The sequence below is a fragment of the Mobula birostris genome, chromosome 14, assembly GCF_030028105.1.
Source record: "Mobula birostris isolate sMobBir1 chromosome 14, sMobBir1.hap1, whole genome shotgun sequence".
In the NCBI taxonomy this organism is placed as follows: domain Eukaryota; kingdom Metazoa; phylum Chordata; class Chondrichthyes; order Myliobatiformes; family Myliobatidae; genus Mobula; species Mobula birostris.
This window is the reverse complement of record NC_092383.1, coordinates 39,678,223-39,692,161: the sequence shown is the minus strand read 5'-3', so window position 1 is coordinate 39,692,161 and position 13,939 is coordinate 39,678,223. Positions and strand designations below refer to the sequence as shown.

At 56.4% G+C, this 13,939-nt stretch overlaps 1 protein-coding gene across 2 annotated transcripts in view; it reads right to left on the bottom strand.

Annotated features, from left to right (window-relative positions):
- myo1ea (myosin IEa) overlaps positions 1-13,939 on the bottom strand; it is a 279,339-nt gene that overhangs the window by 20,278 nt on the left and 245,122 nt on the right. The gene's annotated exons all lie outside the window — the stretch shown is intronic.

The window sequence follows — 13,939 nt, the reverse complement described above, 5'->3', positions numbered from 1 at the left end:
CTGATACTTTAACCTACTCCATGATAAATATACCACAATCAAACATCACTAACTCCCCACCCTGCCAGACACACCACCACCAAACATCCCCATCTCCCCACCCTGCCAGACACACCACCACCAAACGTCCCAATCTCCAGACTCTGCAGACACACCACAATCAAACATCTGCATCTCCCCACCCTGCAGACACACCACCATCAAACATCCCCATCTCCCCACCCTGCAGACAGACCACCAAAACATCCCCACCTCCCCACCCTGCAGACACACCACCAAACACCCCCATCTCGCCACCCTGCCAGACACTCCACCAAACAGCCCATTCTCCCCACCCTGCCAGACACACCGCCACCAAACATCCCCATCTCCGCACCCTGCAGACACACCACCAAATATCCCCATCTCCCCACCCTACAGAGCACCAAACATCCCCAGCTGCCCACCCTGCAGACACACCAGCATCAAACATCCCCATCTCCCCACCCTGCCAGAAACACCACCACCAAACATCCCCATCTCCCCACCCTGCAGACACACCACCAAATATCCCCATCTCCCCAACCTGCAGACACACCACCATTAAACATCCCCATCTCCCCACCCTGCAGACACACCACCACCAAACATCCCCATCTCCCCACCCTGCAGACACACGATTAAACATCCCCATCTCCCCACCATGCAGACACACCACCAAACATCCCCATCTCCCCACCCTGCAGACACACCACCACCAAACATCCCCATCTCCCCAGCCTGCTAGACACACCACCAAATATCCCCATCTCCCCACCCTGCAGACACACCACCACCAAACATCCCCATCTCCCCACCCGGCCAGACACACCACCAAACATCCCCATCTCCCTACCCTGCCAGACACACCACCATCAAACATCCCCATCTCCCCACCCTGCCAGACACACCACCATCAAACACCCGAATCTCCCCACCCTCCAGACACACCATCAAACATCCCAATCTCCCCACCCTGCAGACACACCACCAAACATCCCCATCTCTCCACATTGCTACACACCACCAAACATCCTCATCTCCCCACCCTGCAGACACACCACCATCAAACATCCCCATCTCCTAACCCTGCAGACACACCACCATCAAACATCCACATCACCCCACCCTGCCTGACACACAACCAAACATCCCCATTTCCCCACCCTGCAGACACACCACCAAATATCCCCATCTCCCCACCCTGCTGACACACCACCATCAAACATCCCCAGCTCCGCACCCTGCAGACACACCACCAAACATCCGCATCTCCCCACCCTGCCAGAAACACCACCATCAATCATCCCCATCTCCCCACCCTGCCAGAAACACCAAACATCCACATCTCCCCACCCTGCAGACACACCACCATCAAACATCCCCATCTCCCCACCATGCAGACACAACAACACCAAACATCCCCATCTCCCCACCCTGCAGACACACCACCACCAAACATCGCCATCTCCCCACCCTGCTAGACACACCACCAAACATCCCCATCTCCTAACCCTGTAGACACACCACCATCAAACATCCACATCACCCCACCCTGCCAGAAACACTACCATCAAACATCCCCATCTCCCCACCCTGCAGACGCACCACCATCAAACATCCCCATCTCCCCACCCTGCAGACACAACACCAAACAACCGCATCTCCCCACCCTGCAGACACACCACCATCAAACATCCCCATCTGCCCACCCTGCAGACACACGATCAAACATCCCCATCTCCCCACCCTGCAGACACACCACCAAACATCCCCATCTCCCCACCCTGCCAGACACACCACCAAACATCCCCATTTCCCCACCCTGCAGACACACCACCACCAAATATCCCCATCTCCCCACCCTGCTAGACACACCACCAAACATCCTCATCTCCCCACCCTGCAGACACACCACCATCAAACATCCACATCAAACCCACCCGGCCAGACACACTACAATCAAAAATCCCCATCTCCCCACCCTGCAAATGCACCACCATCAAACATCTCCATCTCTCCACCCTGCAGACACACCACCAAACATCCCCATCTCCCCACCCTGCCAGACACACCACCAAACATCCCCATCTCCCCACCCTGCAGACACACCACCAAACATCCCCATCTCCCCACCTTGCAGACACACCACCATCAAACATCCCCATCTCCCCACCCTGCAGACACACCACCATCAGACATCCCCATCTCCCCACCCTGCCAGCAACACCACCACCAAACATCCCCATCTCCCCACCCTGCAGACACACCACCAAATATCCCCATCTCCCCACCCTGCAGAGACACCACCATCAAAAATCCCCATCTCCCCACCCTGCAAATGCACCACCATCAAACATCCCCATCTCTCCACCCTGCAGACACACCACCAAACATCCCCATCTCCCCACCCTGCCAGACACACCACCAAACATCCCCATCTCCCCACCCTGCAGACACACCACCAAACATCCCCATCTCCCCACCTTGCAGACACACCACCATCAAACATCCCCATCTCCCCACCCTGCAGACACACCACCATCAGACATCCCCATCTCCCCACCCTGCCAGCAACACCACCACCAAACATCCCCATCTCCCCACCCTGCAGACACACCACCAAATATCCCCATCTCCCCAACCTGCAGACAGAGCACCAAACAACCCCATCTCCCCACCCTGCAGAGACACCACCATCAAACATCCCCATCTCCCCACCCTGCCAGACACACCACCACCAAACATGCCCATCTCCCCACCCTGCAGACAGACCACCAAAACATCCCCACCTCCCCACCCTGCAGACACACCACCATTAAACATCCCCATCTCCCCACCCTGCCAGACACACCACCACCAAACATGCCCATCTCCCCACCCTGCAGACAGACCACCAAAACATCCCCATCTCCCCACCCTGCAGACAGAGCACAAAACATCCCCATCTCCCCACCCTGCAGACACACCATCATACATCCACATCACCCCACCTTGCCCGACACACCACCAAACATCCCCATCTCCCTACCCTGCCAGAAACACCACCATCAATCATCCCCATCTCCACACCGTGCAGACACACAACCATCAAACATCCCCATCTCCCCACCCTGCCAGACACACCATCAAACATGCCCATCTGCCCACCCTGCAGACACACCACCACCAAACATCCCCATCTCCCCACCCTGCTAGACACACCACCAAACATCCCCATCTCCTAACCCTGTAGACACACCACCAAACATCCGCATCTCCCCACCCTGCAGACACACAACCAAACATCCCCATCGCCCCATCCTGCAGACACACCACAAAACATCCCCATCTCCCCACACTGCAGACACATCACCAAACATCCCCATCTCCCCACCCTGCAGACACACCACCATCAAACATCCCCATCTCCCTACCCTGCAGACACACCACCAAATATCCTCATCTCCCCACACTGCAGACACAGCACCACCAAACATCCCCAACTCCCTATCCTGCAGACACACCACCATCAAACATCCCCATCTCCCCACCCTGCAGACACACCACCAAACATCCCCATCTCCCCACCCTGCAGACACATCACCACCAAACATCCCCATCTCCCTATCCTGCAGACACACCACCATCAAACATCCTTATCTCCCCACACTGCAGACAGAGCACCAAACATCCCCATCTCCCCACCCTGCAGACACACCACCACCAAACATCCCCATCTCCCCACCCGGCCAGACACACCACCAAACATCCCCATCTCCCTACCCTGCCAGACACACCACCATCAAACATCCCCATCTCCCCACCCTGCCAGACACACCACCATCAAACACCTGAATCTCCCCACCCTCCAGACACACCATCAAACATCCCAATCTCCCCACCCTGCAGACACACCACCAAACATCCCCATCTCTCCACATTGCTACACACCACCAAACATCCTCATCTCCCCACCCTGCAGACACACCACCATCAAACATGCCCATCTCCCCACACTGCCAGACACACCATCAAACATCCCCATCTCCTAACCCTGCAGACACACCACCATCAAACATCCACATCACCCCACCCTGCCTGACACACAACCAAACATCCCCATTTCCCCACCCTGCAGACACACCACCAAATATCCCCATCTCCCCACCCTGCTGACACACCACCATCAAACATCCCCAGCTCCGCACCCTGCAGACACACCACCAAACATCCGCATCTCCCCACCCTGCCAGAAACACCACCATCAATCATCCCCATCTCCCCACCCTGCCAGACACACCACCAAACATCCACATCTCCCCACCCTGCAGACACACCACCATCAAACATCCCCATCTCCCCACCATGCAGACACAACAACACCAAACATCCCCATCTCCCCACCCTGCAGACACACCACCACCAAACATCCCCATCTCCCCACCCGGCCAGACACACCACCAAACATCCCCATCTCCCTACCCTGCCAGACACACCACCATCAAACATCCCCATCTCCCCACCCTGCCAGACACACCACCATCAAACACCTGAATCTCCCCACCCTCCAGACACACCATCAAACATCCCAATCTCCCCACCCTGCAGACACACCACCAAACATCCCCATCTCTCCACATTGCTACACACCACCAAACATCCTCATCTCCCCACCCTGCAGACACACCACCATCAAACATGCCCATCTCCCCACACTGCCAGACACACCATCAAACATCCCCATCTCCTAACCCTGCAGACACACCACCATCAAACATCCACATCACCCCACCCTGCCTGACACACAACCAAACATCCCCATTTCCCCACCCTGCAGACACACCACCAAATATCCCCATCTCCCCACCCTGCTGACACACCACCATCAAACATCCCCAGCTCCGCACCCTGCAGACACACCACCAAACATCCGCATCTCCCCACCCTGCCAGAAACACCACCATCAATCATCCCCATCTCCCCACCCTGCCAGACACACCACCAAACATCCACATCTCCCCACCCTGCAGACACACCACCATCAAACATCCCCATCTCCCCACCATGCAGACACAACAACACCAAACATCCCCATCTCCCCACCCTGCAGACACACCACCACCAAACATCGCCATCTCCCCACCCTGCTAGACACACCACCAAACATCCCCATCTCCTAACCCTGTAGACACACCACCATCAAACATCCACATCACCCCACCCTGCCAGAAACACTACCATCAAACATCCCCATCTCCCCACCCTGCAGACGCACCACCATCAAACATCCCCATCTCCCCACCCTGCAGACACAACACCAAACAACCGCATCTCCCCACCCTGCAGACACACCACCATCAAACATCCCCATCTGCCCACCCTGCAGACACACGATCAAACATCCCCATCTCCCCACCCTGCAGACACACCACCAAACATCCCCATCTCCCCACCCTGCCAGACACACCACCAAACATCCCCATTTCCCCACCCTGCAGACACACCACCACCAAATATCCCCATCTCCCCACCCTGCTAGACACACCACCAAACATCCTCATCTCCCCACCCTGCAGACACACCACCATCAAACATCCACATCAAACCCACCCGGCCAGACACACTACAATCAAAAATCCCCATCTCCCCACCCTGCAAATGCACCACCATCAAACATCTCCATCTCTCCACCCTGCAGACACACCACCAAACATCCCCATCTCCCCACCCTGCCAGACACACCACCAAACATCCCCATCTCCCCACCCTGCAGACACACCACCAAACATCCCCATCTCCCCACCTTGCAGACACACCACCATCAAACATCCCCATCTCCCCACCCTGCAGACACACCACCATCAGACATCCCCATCTCCCCACCCTGCCAGCAACACCACCACCAAACATCCCCATCTCCCCACCCTGCAGACACACCACCAAATATCCCCATCTCCCCAACCTGCAGACAGAGCACCAAACAACCCCATCTCCCCACCCTGCAGACACCACCATCAAACATCCCCATCTCCCCATCCTGCCAGAAACATCACCACTAAACATCCCCATCTCCCCACCCTGCAGACACACCACCAAATATCCCCATCTCCTCACCCTGCAGACAGAGCACCAAACATCCCCATCTCCCCACCCTGCCAGACACACCACCACCAAACATGCCCATCTCCCCACCCTGCAGACAGACCACCAAAACATCCCCACCTCCCCACCCTGCAGACAGACCACCATTAAACATCCCCATCTCCCCACCCTGCCAGACACACCACCACCAAACATGCCCATCTCCCCACCCTGCAGACAGACCACCAAAACATCCCCATCTCCCCACCCTGCAGACAGAGCACAAAACATCCCCATCTCCCCACCCTGCAGACACACCATCATACATCCACATCACCCCACCTTGCCCGACACACCACCAAACATCCCCATCTCCCTACCCTGCCAGAAACACCACCATCAATCATCCCCATCTCCACACCGTGCAGACACACAACCATCAAACATCCCCATCTCCCCACCCTGCCAGACACACCATCAAACATGCCCATCTGCCCACCCTGCAGACACACCACCACCAAACATCCCCATCTCCCCACCCTGCTAGACACACCACCAAACATCCCCATCTCCTAACCCTGTAGACACACCACCAAACATCCGCATCTCCCCACCCTGCAGACACACAACCAAACATCCCCATCGCCCCATCCTGCAGACACACCACAAAACATCCCCATCTCCCCACACTGCAGACACATCACCAAACATCCCCATCTCCCCACCCTGCAGACACACCACCATCAAACATCCCCATCTCCCTACCCTGCAGACACACCACCAAATATCCTCATCTCCCCACACTGCAGACACAGCACCACCAAACATCCCCAACTCCCTATCCTGCAGACACACCACCATCAAACATCCCCATCTCCCCACCCTGCAGACACACCACCAAACATCCCCATCTCCCCACCCTGCAGACACATCACCACCAAACATCCCCATCTCCCTATCCTGCAGACACACCACCATCAAACATCCTTATCTCCCCACACTGCAGACAGAGCACCAAACATCCCCATCTCCCCACCCTGCAGACACACCACCATTAAACATCCCCAACTCCCCACCCTGCCAGACACACCACCACCAAACATTCCCACCTCCCCACCCTGCAGACACACCACCACCAAACATCCCCATCTCCCCACCCGGCCAGACACACCACCAAACATCCCCATCTCCCTACCCTGCCAGACACACCACCATCAAACATCCCCATCTCCCCACCCTGCCAGACACACCACCATCAAACACCTGAATCTCCCCACCCTCCAGACACACCATCAAACATCCCAATCTCCCCACCCTGCAGACACACCACCAAACATCCCCATCTCTCCACATTGCTACACACCACCAAACATCCTCATCTCCCCACCCTGCAGACACACCACCATCAAACATGCCCATCTCCCCACACTGCCAGACACACCATCAAACATCCCCATCTCCTAACCCTGCAGACACACCACCATCAAACATCCACATCACCCCACCCTGCCTGACACACAACCAAACATCCCCATTTCCCCACCCTGCAGACACACCACCAAATATCCCCATCTCCCCACCCTGCTGACACACCACCATCAAACATCCCCAGCTCCGCACCCTGCAGACACACCACCAAACATCCGCATCTCCCCACCCTGCCAGAAACACCACCATCAATCATCCCCATCTCCCCACCCTGCCAGACACACCACCAAACATCCACATCTCCCCACCCTGCAGACACACCACCATCAAACATCCCCATCTCCCCACCATGCAGACACAACAACACCAAACATCCCCATCTCCCCACCCTGCAGACACACCACCACCAAACATCGCCATCTCCCCACCCTGCTAGACACACCACCAAACATCCCCATCTCCTAACCCTGTAGACACACCACCATCAAACATCCACATCACCCCACCCTGCCAGAAACACTACCATCAAACATCCCCATCTCCCCACCCTGCAGACGCACCACCATCAAACATCCCCATCTCCCCACCCTGCAGACACAACACCAAACAACCGCATCTCCCCACCCTGCAGACACACCACCATCAAACATCCCCATCTGCCCACCCTGCAGACACACGATCAAACATCCCCATCTCCCCACCCTGCAGACACACCACCAAACATCCCCATCTCCCCACCCTGCCAGACACACCACCAAACATCCCCATTTCCCCACCCTGCAGACACACCACCACCAAATATCCCCATCTCCCCACCCTGCTAGACACACCACCAAACATCCTCATCTCCCCACCCTGCAGACACACCACCATCAAACATCCACATCAAACCCACCCGGCCAGACACACTACAATCAAAAATCCCCATCTCCCCACCCTGCAAATGCACCACCATCAAACATCTCCATCTCTCCACCCTGCAGACACACCACCAAACATCCCCATCTCCCCACCCTGCCAGACACACCACCAAACATCCCCATCTCCCCACCCTGCAGACACACCACCAAACATCCCCATCTCCCCACCTTGCAGACACACCACCATCAAACATCCCCATCTCCCCACCCTGCAGACACACCACCATCAGACATCCCCATCTCCCCACCCTGCCAGCAACACCACCACCAAACATCCCCATCTCCCCACCCTGCAGACACACCACCAAATATCCCCATCTCCCCAACCTGCAGACAGAGCACCAAACAACCCCATCTCCCCACCCTGCAGACACCACCATCAAACATCCCCATCTCCCCATCCTGCCAGAAACATCACCACTAAACATCCCCATCTCCCCACCCTGCAGACACACCACCAAATATCCCCATCTCCTCACCCTGCAGACAGAGCACCAAACATCCCCATCTCCCCACCCTGCCAGACACACCACCACCAAACATGCCCATCTCCCCACCCTGCAGACAGACCACCAAAACATCCCCACCTCCCCACCCTGCAGACAGACCACCATTAAACATCCCCATCTCCCCACCCTGCCAGACACACCACCACCAAACATGCCCATCTCCCCACCCTGCAGACAGACCACCAAAACATCCCCATCTCCCCACCCTGCAGACAGAGCACAAAACATCCCCATCTCCCCACCCTGCAGACACACCATCATACATCCACATCACCCCACCTTGCCCGACACACCACCAAACATCCCCATCTCCCTACCCTGCCAGAAACACCACCATCAATCATCCCCATCTCCACACCGTGCAGACACACAACCATCAAACATCCCCATCTCCCCACCCTGCCAGACACACCATCAAACATGCCCATCTGCCCACCCTGCAGACACACCACCACCAAACATCCCCATCTCCCCACCCTGCTAGACACACCACCAAACATCCCCATCTCCTAACCCTGTAGACACACCACCAAACATCCGCATCTCCCCACCCTGCAGACACACAACCAAACATCCCCATCGCCCCATCCTGCAGACACACCACAAAACATCCCCATCTCCCCACACTGCAGACACATCACCAAACATCCCCATCTCCCCACCCTGCAGACACACCACCATCAAACATCCCCATCTCCCTACCCTGCAGACACACCACCAAATATCCTCATCTCCCCACACTGCAGACACAGCACCACCAAACATCCCCAACTCCCTATCCTGCAGACACACCACCATCAAACATCCCCATCTCCCCACCCTGCAGACACACCACCAAACATCCCCATCTCCCCACCCTGCAGACACATCACCACCAAACATCCCCATCTCCCTATCCTGCAGACACACCACCATCAAACATCCTTATCTCCCCACACTGCAGACAGAGCACCAAACATCCCCATCTCCCCACCCTGCAGACACACCACCATTAAACATCCCCAACTCCCCACCCTGCCAGACACACCACCACCAAACATTCCCACCTCCCCACCCTGCAGACACACCACCACCAAACATCCCCATCTCCCCACCCGGCCAGACACACCACCAAACATCCCCATCTCCCTACCCTGCCAGACACACCACCATCAAACATCCCCATCTCCCCACCCTGCCAGACACACCACCATCAAACACCTGAATCTCCCCACCCTCCAGACACACCATCAAACATCCCAATCTCCCCACCCTGCAGACACACCACCAAACATCCCCATCTCTCCACATTGCTACACACCACCAAACATCCTCATCTCCCCACCCTGCAGACACACCACCATCAAACATGCCCATCTCCCCACACTGCCAGACACACCATCAAACATCCCCATCTCCTAACCCTGCAGACACACCACCATCAAACATCCACATCACCCCACCCTGCCTGACACACAACCAAACATCCCCATTTCCCCACCCTGCAGACACACCAGCAAATATCCCCATCTCCCCACACTGCAGACACATCACCAAACATCCCCATCTCCCCACCCTGCAGACACACCACCATCAAACATCCCCATCTCCCTACCCTGCAGACACACCACCAAATATCCTCATCTCCCCACACTGCAGACACAGCACCACCAAACATCCCCAACTCCCTATCCTGCAGACACACCACCATCAAACATCCCCATCTCCCCACCCTGCAGACACACCACCAAACATCCCCATCTCCCCACCCTGCAGACACATCACCACCAAACATCCCCATCTCCCTATCCTGCAGACACACCACCATCAAACATCCTTATCTCCCCACACTGCAGACAGAGCACCAAACATCCCCATCTCCCCACCCTGCAGACACACCACCATTAAACATCCCCAACTCCCCACCCTGCCAGACACACCACCACCAAACATGCCCACCTCCCCACCCTGCAGACACACCACCAAACATCCCCATCTCCCCACTCGGCCAGACACACTACCACCAAACATCCACATCTCCCCACCCGGCCAGACACACTACCACCAAACATCCCCATCTCCCCACCCTGTAGAAACACGATCAAACAACCCCATCTCCCCACCCTGCGGACACACCACCATCAAACATCCCCATCTCCCCACCCTACAGACAAACCACCAAACATCCCCATCTCCCCACCCTACCAGAGACACCACCATCAAACATCCCCAGCTCACCACCCTGCAGACACACCACCATCAAACATCAACATCACCCCACTCTGCCAGATACACAAGCATCAAACATCCCCATCTCCCCACCCTGCCAGACACACCACCATCAAAAACCCGAATCTCCCCACCCTCCAGACACACCATCAAACATCCCGATCTCCCACCCTGCAGACGCACCACCATCAAACATCCACATCACCACACCCTGCCAGAAACACTACCATCAAACATCCCCATCTCACCACCCTGCAGACACAACACCAAACATTCGCATCTCCCCACCCTGCAGACACACAACCAAACATCCCCATCTCCCTACCCTGCAGCCACACCACCACCAAACATCCCCATCTCCCCACCCTGCAGACACACCACCATCAAACATCCCCATCTCCCCAGCCTGCCAGAAACACCACCAAACATCCCCATTTCCCCACCCTGCAGACACACCACCAAATATCCCCATCTCCCCACCCTGCAGACAGAGCACCAAACATCCCCATCTCCCCACCCTGCAGACACACCATCACACATCCACATCACCCCACCCTGCCTGACACACCACCAAACATCCACATCTTCCCACCCTGCTGACACACCACCATCAAACATCCCAGCTCCGCACCCTGCAGACACACCACCATCAAACATCCCCATCTCCCCACCCTGCCAGAAACACCACCATCAAACATCCCCATCTCCCCACCCTGCCAGAAACACCACCATCAATCATCCCCATCTCTCCACCCTGAAGACACACCACCAAACATCTGCATCTCCCCACACTGCAGACACACCACCATAAAACATCCCCATCATCAAACATCCCCATCTCCCCACCCTGCAGACACACCACCAAACATCTGCATCTCCCCACCCTGCAGACACACCACCAAACATCCCCATCTCCCCACCCTGCAGACACACGATTAAACATCCCCATCTCCCCACCCTGCAGACACACCACCATCAAACATCCCCATCTCCGCACCCTGCCAGAAACACTGCCATCAAACATCCCCATCTCCCCACCCTGTAGACACACCACCATCAAACATCCCCATCTCCCCACCCTGCCAGAAACACTACCATCAAACATCCCCATCTCCCCACCCTGCAGACGCACCACCATCAAACATCCCCATCTCCCCACCCTGCAGACGCACCACCATCAAACATCCCCATCTCCCCACCCAGCAGACATACCACCATCAAACATCCCCATCGCCCCACCCTGCAGACACAACACCAAACATCCACATCTCCCCACCCTGCAGACACACAACCAAACATCCCCATCTCCCCACCCTGCAGATACACCACCATCAAACAACCCCATCTCCCTATCTTGCAGACACACCACCATCAAACATCCCCATCTCCCCACCCTGCAGACACACCACCAAATATCCTCATCTCCCCACACTGCAGACAGAGCACCAAACATCCCCATCTCCCCACCATGCAGACACACCACCATTAAACATCCCCATCTCCCCACCCTGCCAGACGCACCACCACCAAACATGCCCACCTCCCCACCCTGCAGACACACCACCAAACATCCCCATCTCCCCACCCTGCCAGACACTCCACCAAACAGCCCCATCTCCCCACCCTGCCAGACACACGGCCACCAAACATCCCCATCTCGCCACCCTGCCAGACACACCACCAAATATCTCCATCTCCCCACCCTGCAGACACATCACCATCAAACATCCACATCACCCCACCCTGCCAGACACACCACCAAACATCCCCATCTCCCCACCCTGCAGACACACCACCATCAAAAATCCGAATCTCCCCACCCTCCAGACACACCAAACATCCCGATCTCCCCACCCTGCAGACACACCACCAAACATCCCCATCTCTCCACATTGCTACACACCACCAAACATCCTCATCTCCCCACCCTGCAGACACACCACCATCAAACATGCCCATCTCCCCAACCTGCAGACACATGATTAAACATCCCCATCTCCCCACCATGCAGACACACCACCAAACATCCGCATCTCCCCACCCTGCAGACACACCACCAGCAAACATCCCCATCTCCCCACCCTGCAGACACACCACCAAACATCTGCATCTCCCCACCCTGCAGACACACAATTAAACATCCCCATCTCCCCACCCTGCAGACACACCACCATCTAACATCCCCATCTCCCCACCCTGCAGACACACCATCAAACATCCCCATCTCCCCACCCTGCAGACACACCACCACCAAATATCCCCATCTCCCCACCCTGCTAGACACATCACCAAACATCCTCATCTCCCCACCCTGCAGACACACCACCATCAAACATCCCCATCTCCCCACCCTGCAGACACACGATTAAACATCCCCATCTCCCCACCCTGCAGACACACCACCATCAAACATCCCCATCTCCCCACCCTGCCAGAAACACTACCATCAAACATCCCCATCTCCCCACCCTGCAGACGCACCACCATCAAACATCCCCATCTCCCCACCCTGCAGACACACCACCATCAAACATCCCCATCTCCCCACCCTGCCAGAAACACTACCATCAAACATCCCCATCTCCCCACCCTGCAGACGTACCACCATCAAACATCCCCATCTCCCCACCCTGCAGACGCACCACCATCAAACATCCCCTTCTCCCCACCCTGCAGACATACCACCATCAAACATCCCCATCGCCCCACCCTGCAGACACAACACCAAACATCCACATTTCCCCACCCTGCAGACACACAACCAAACATCCCCATCTCCCCACCCTGCAGATA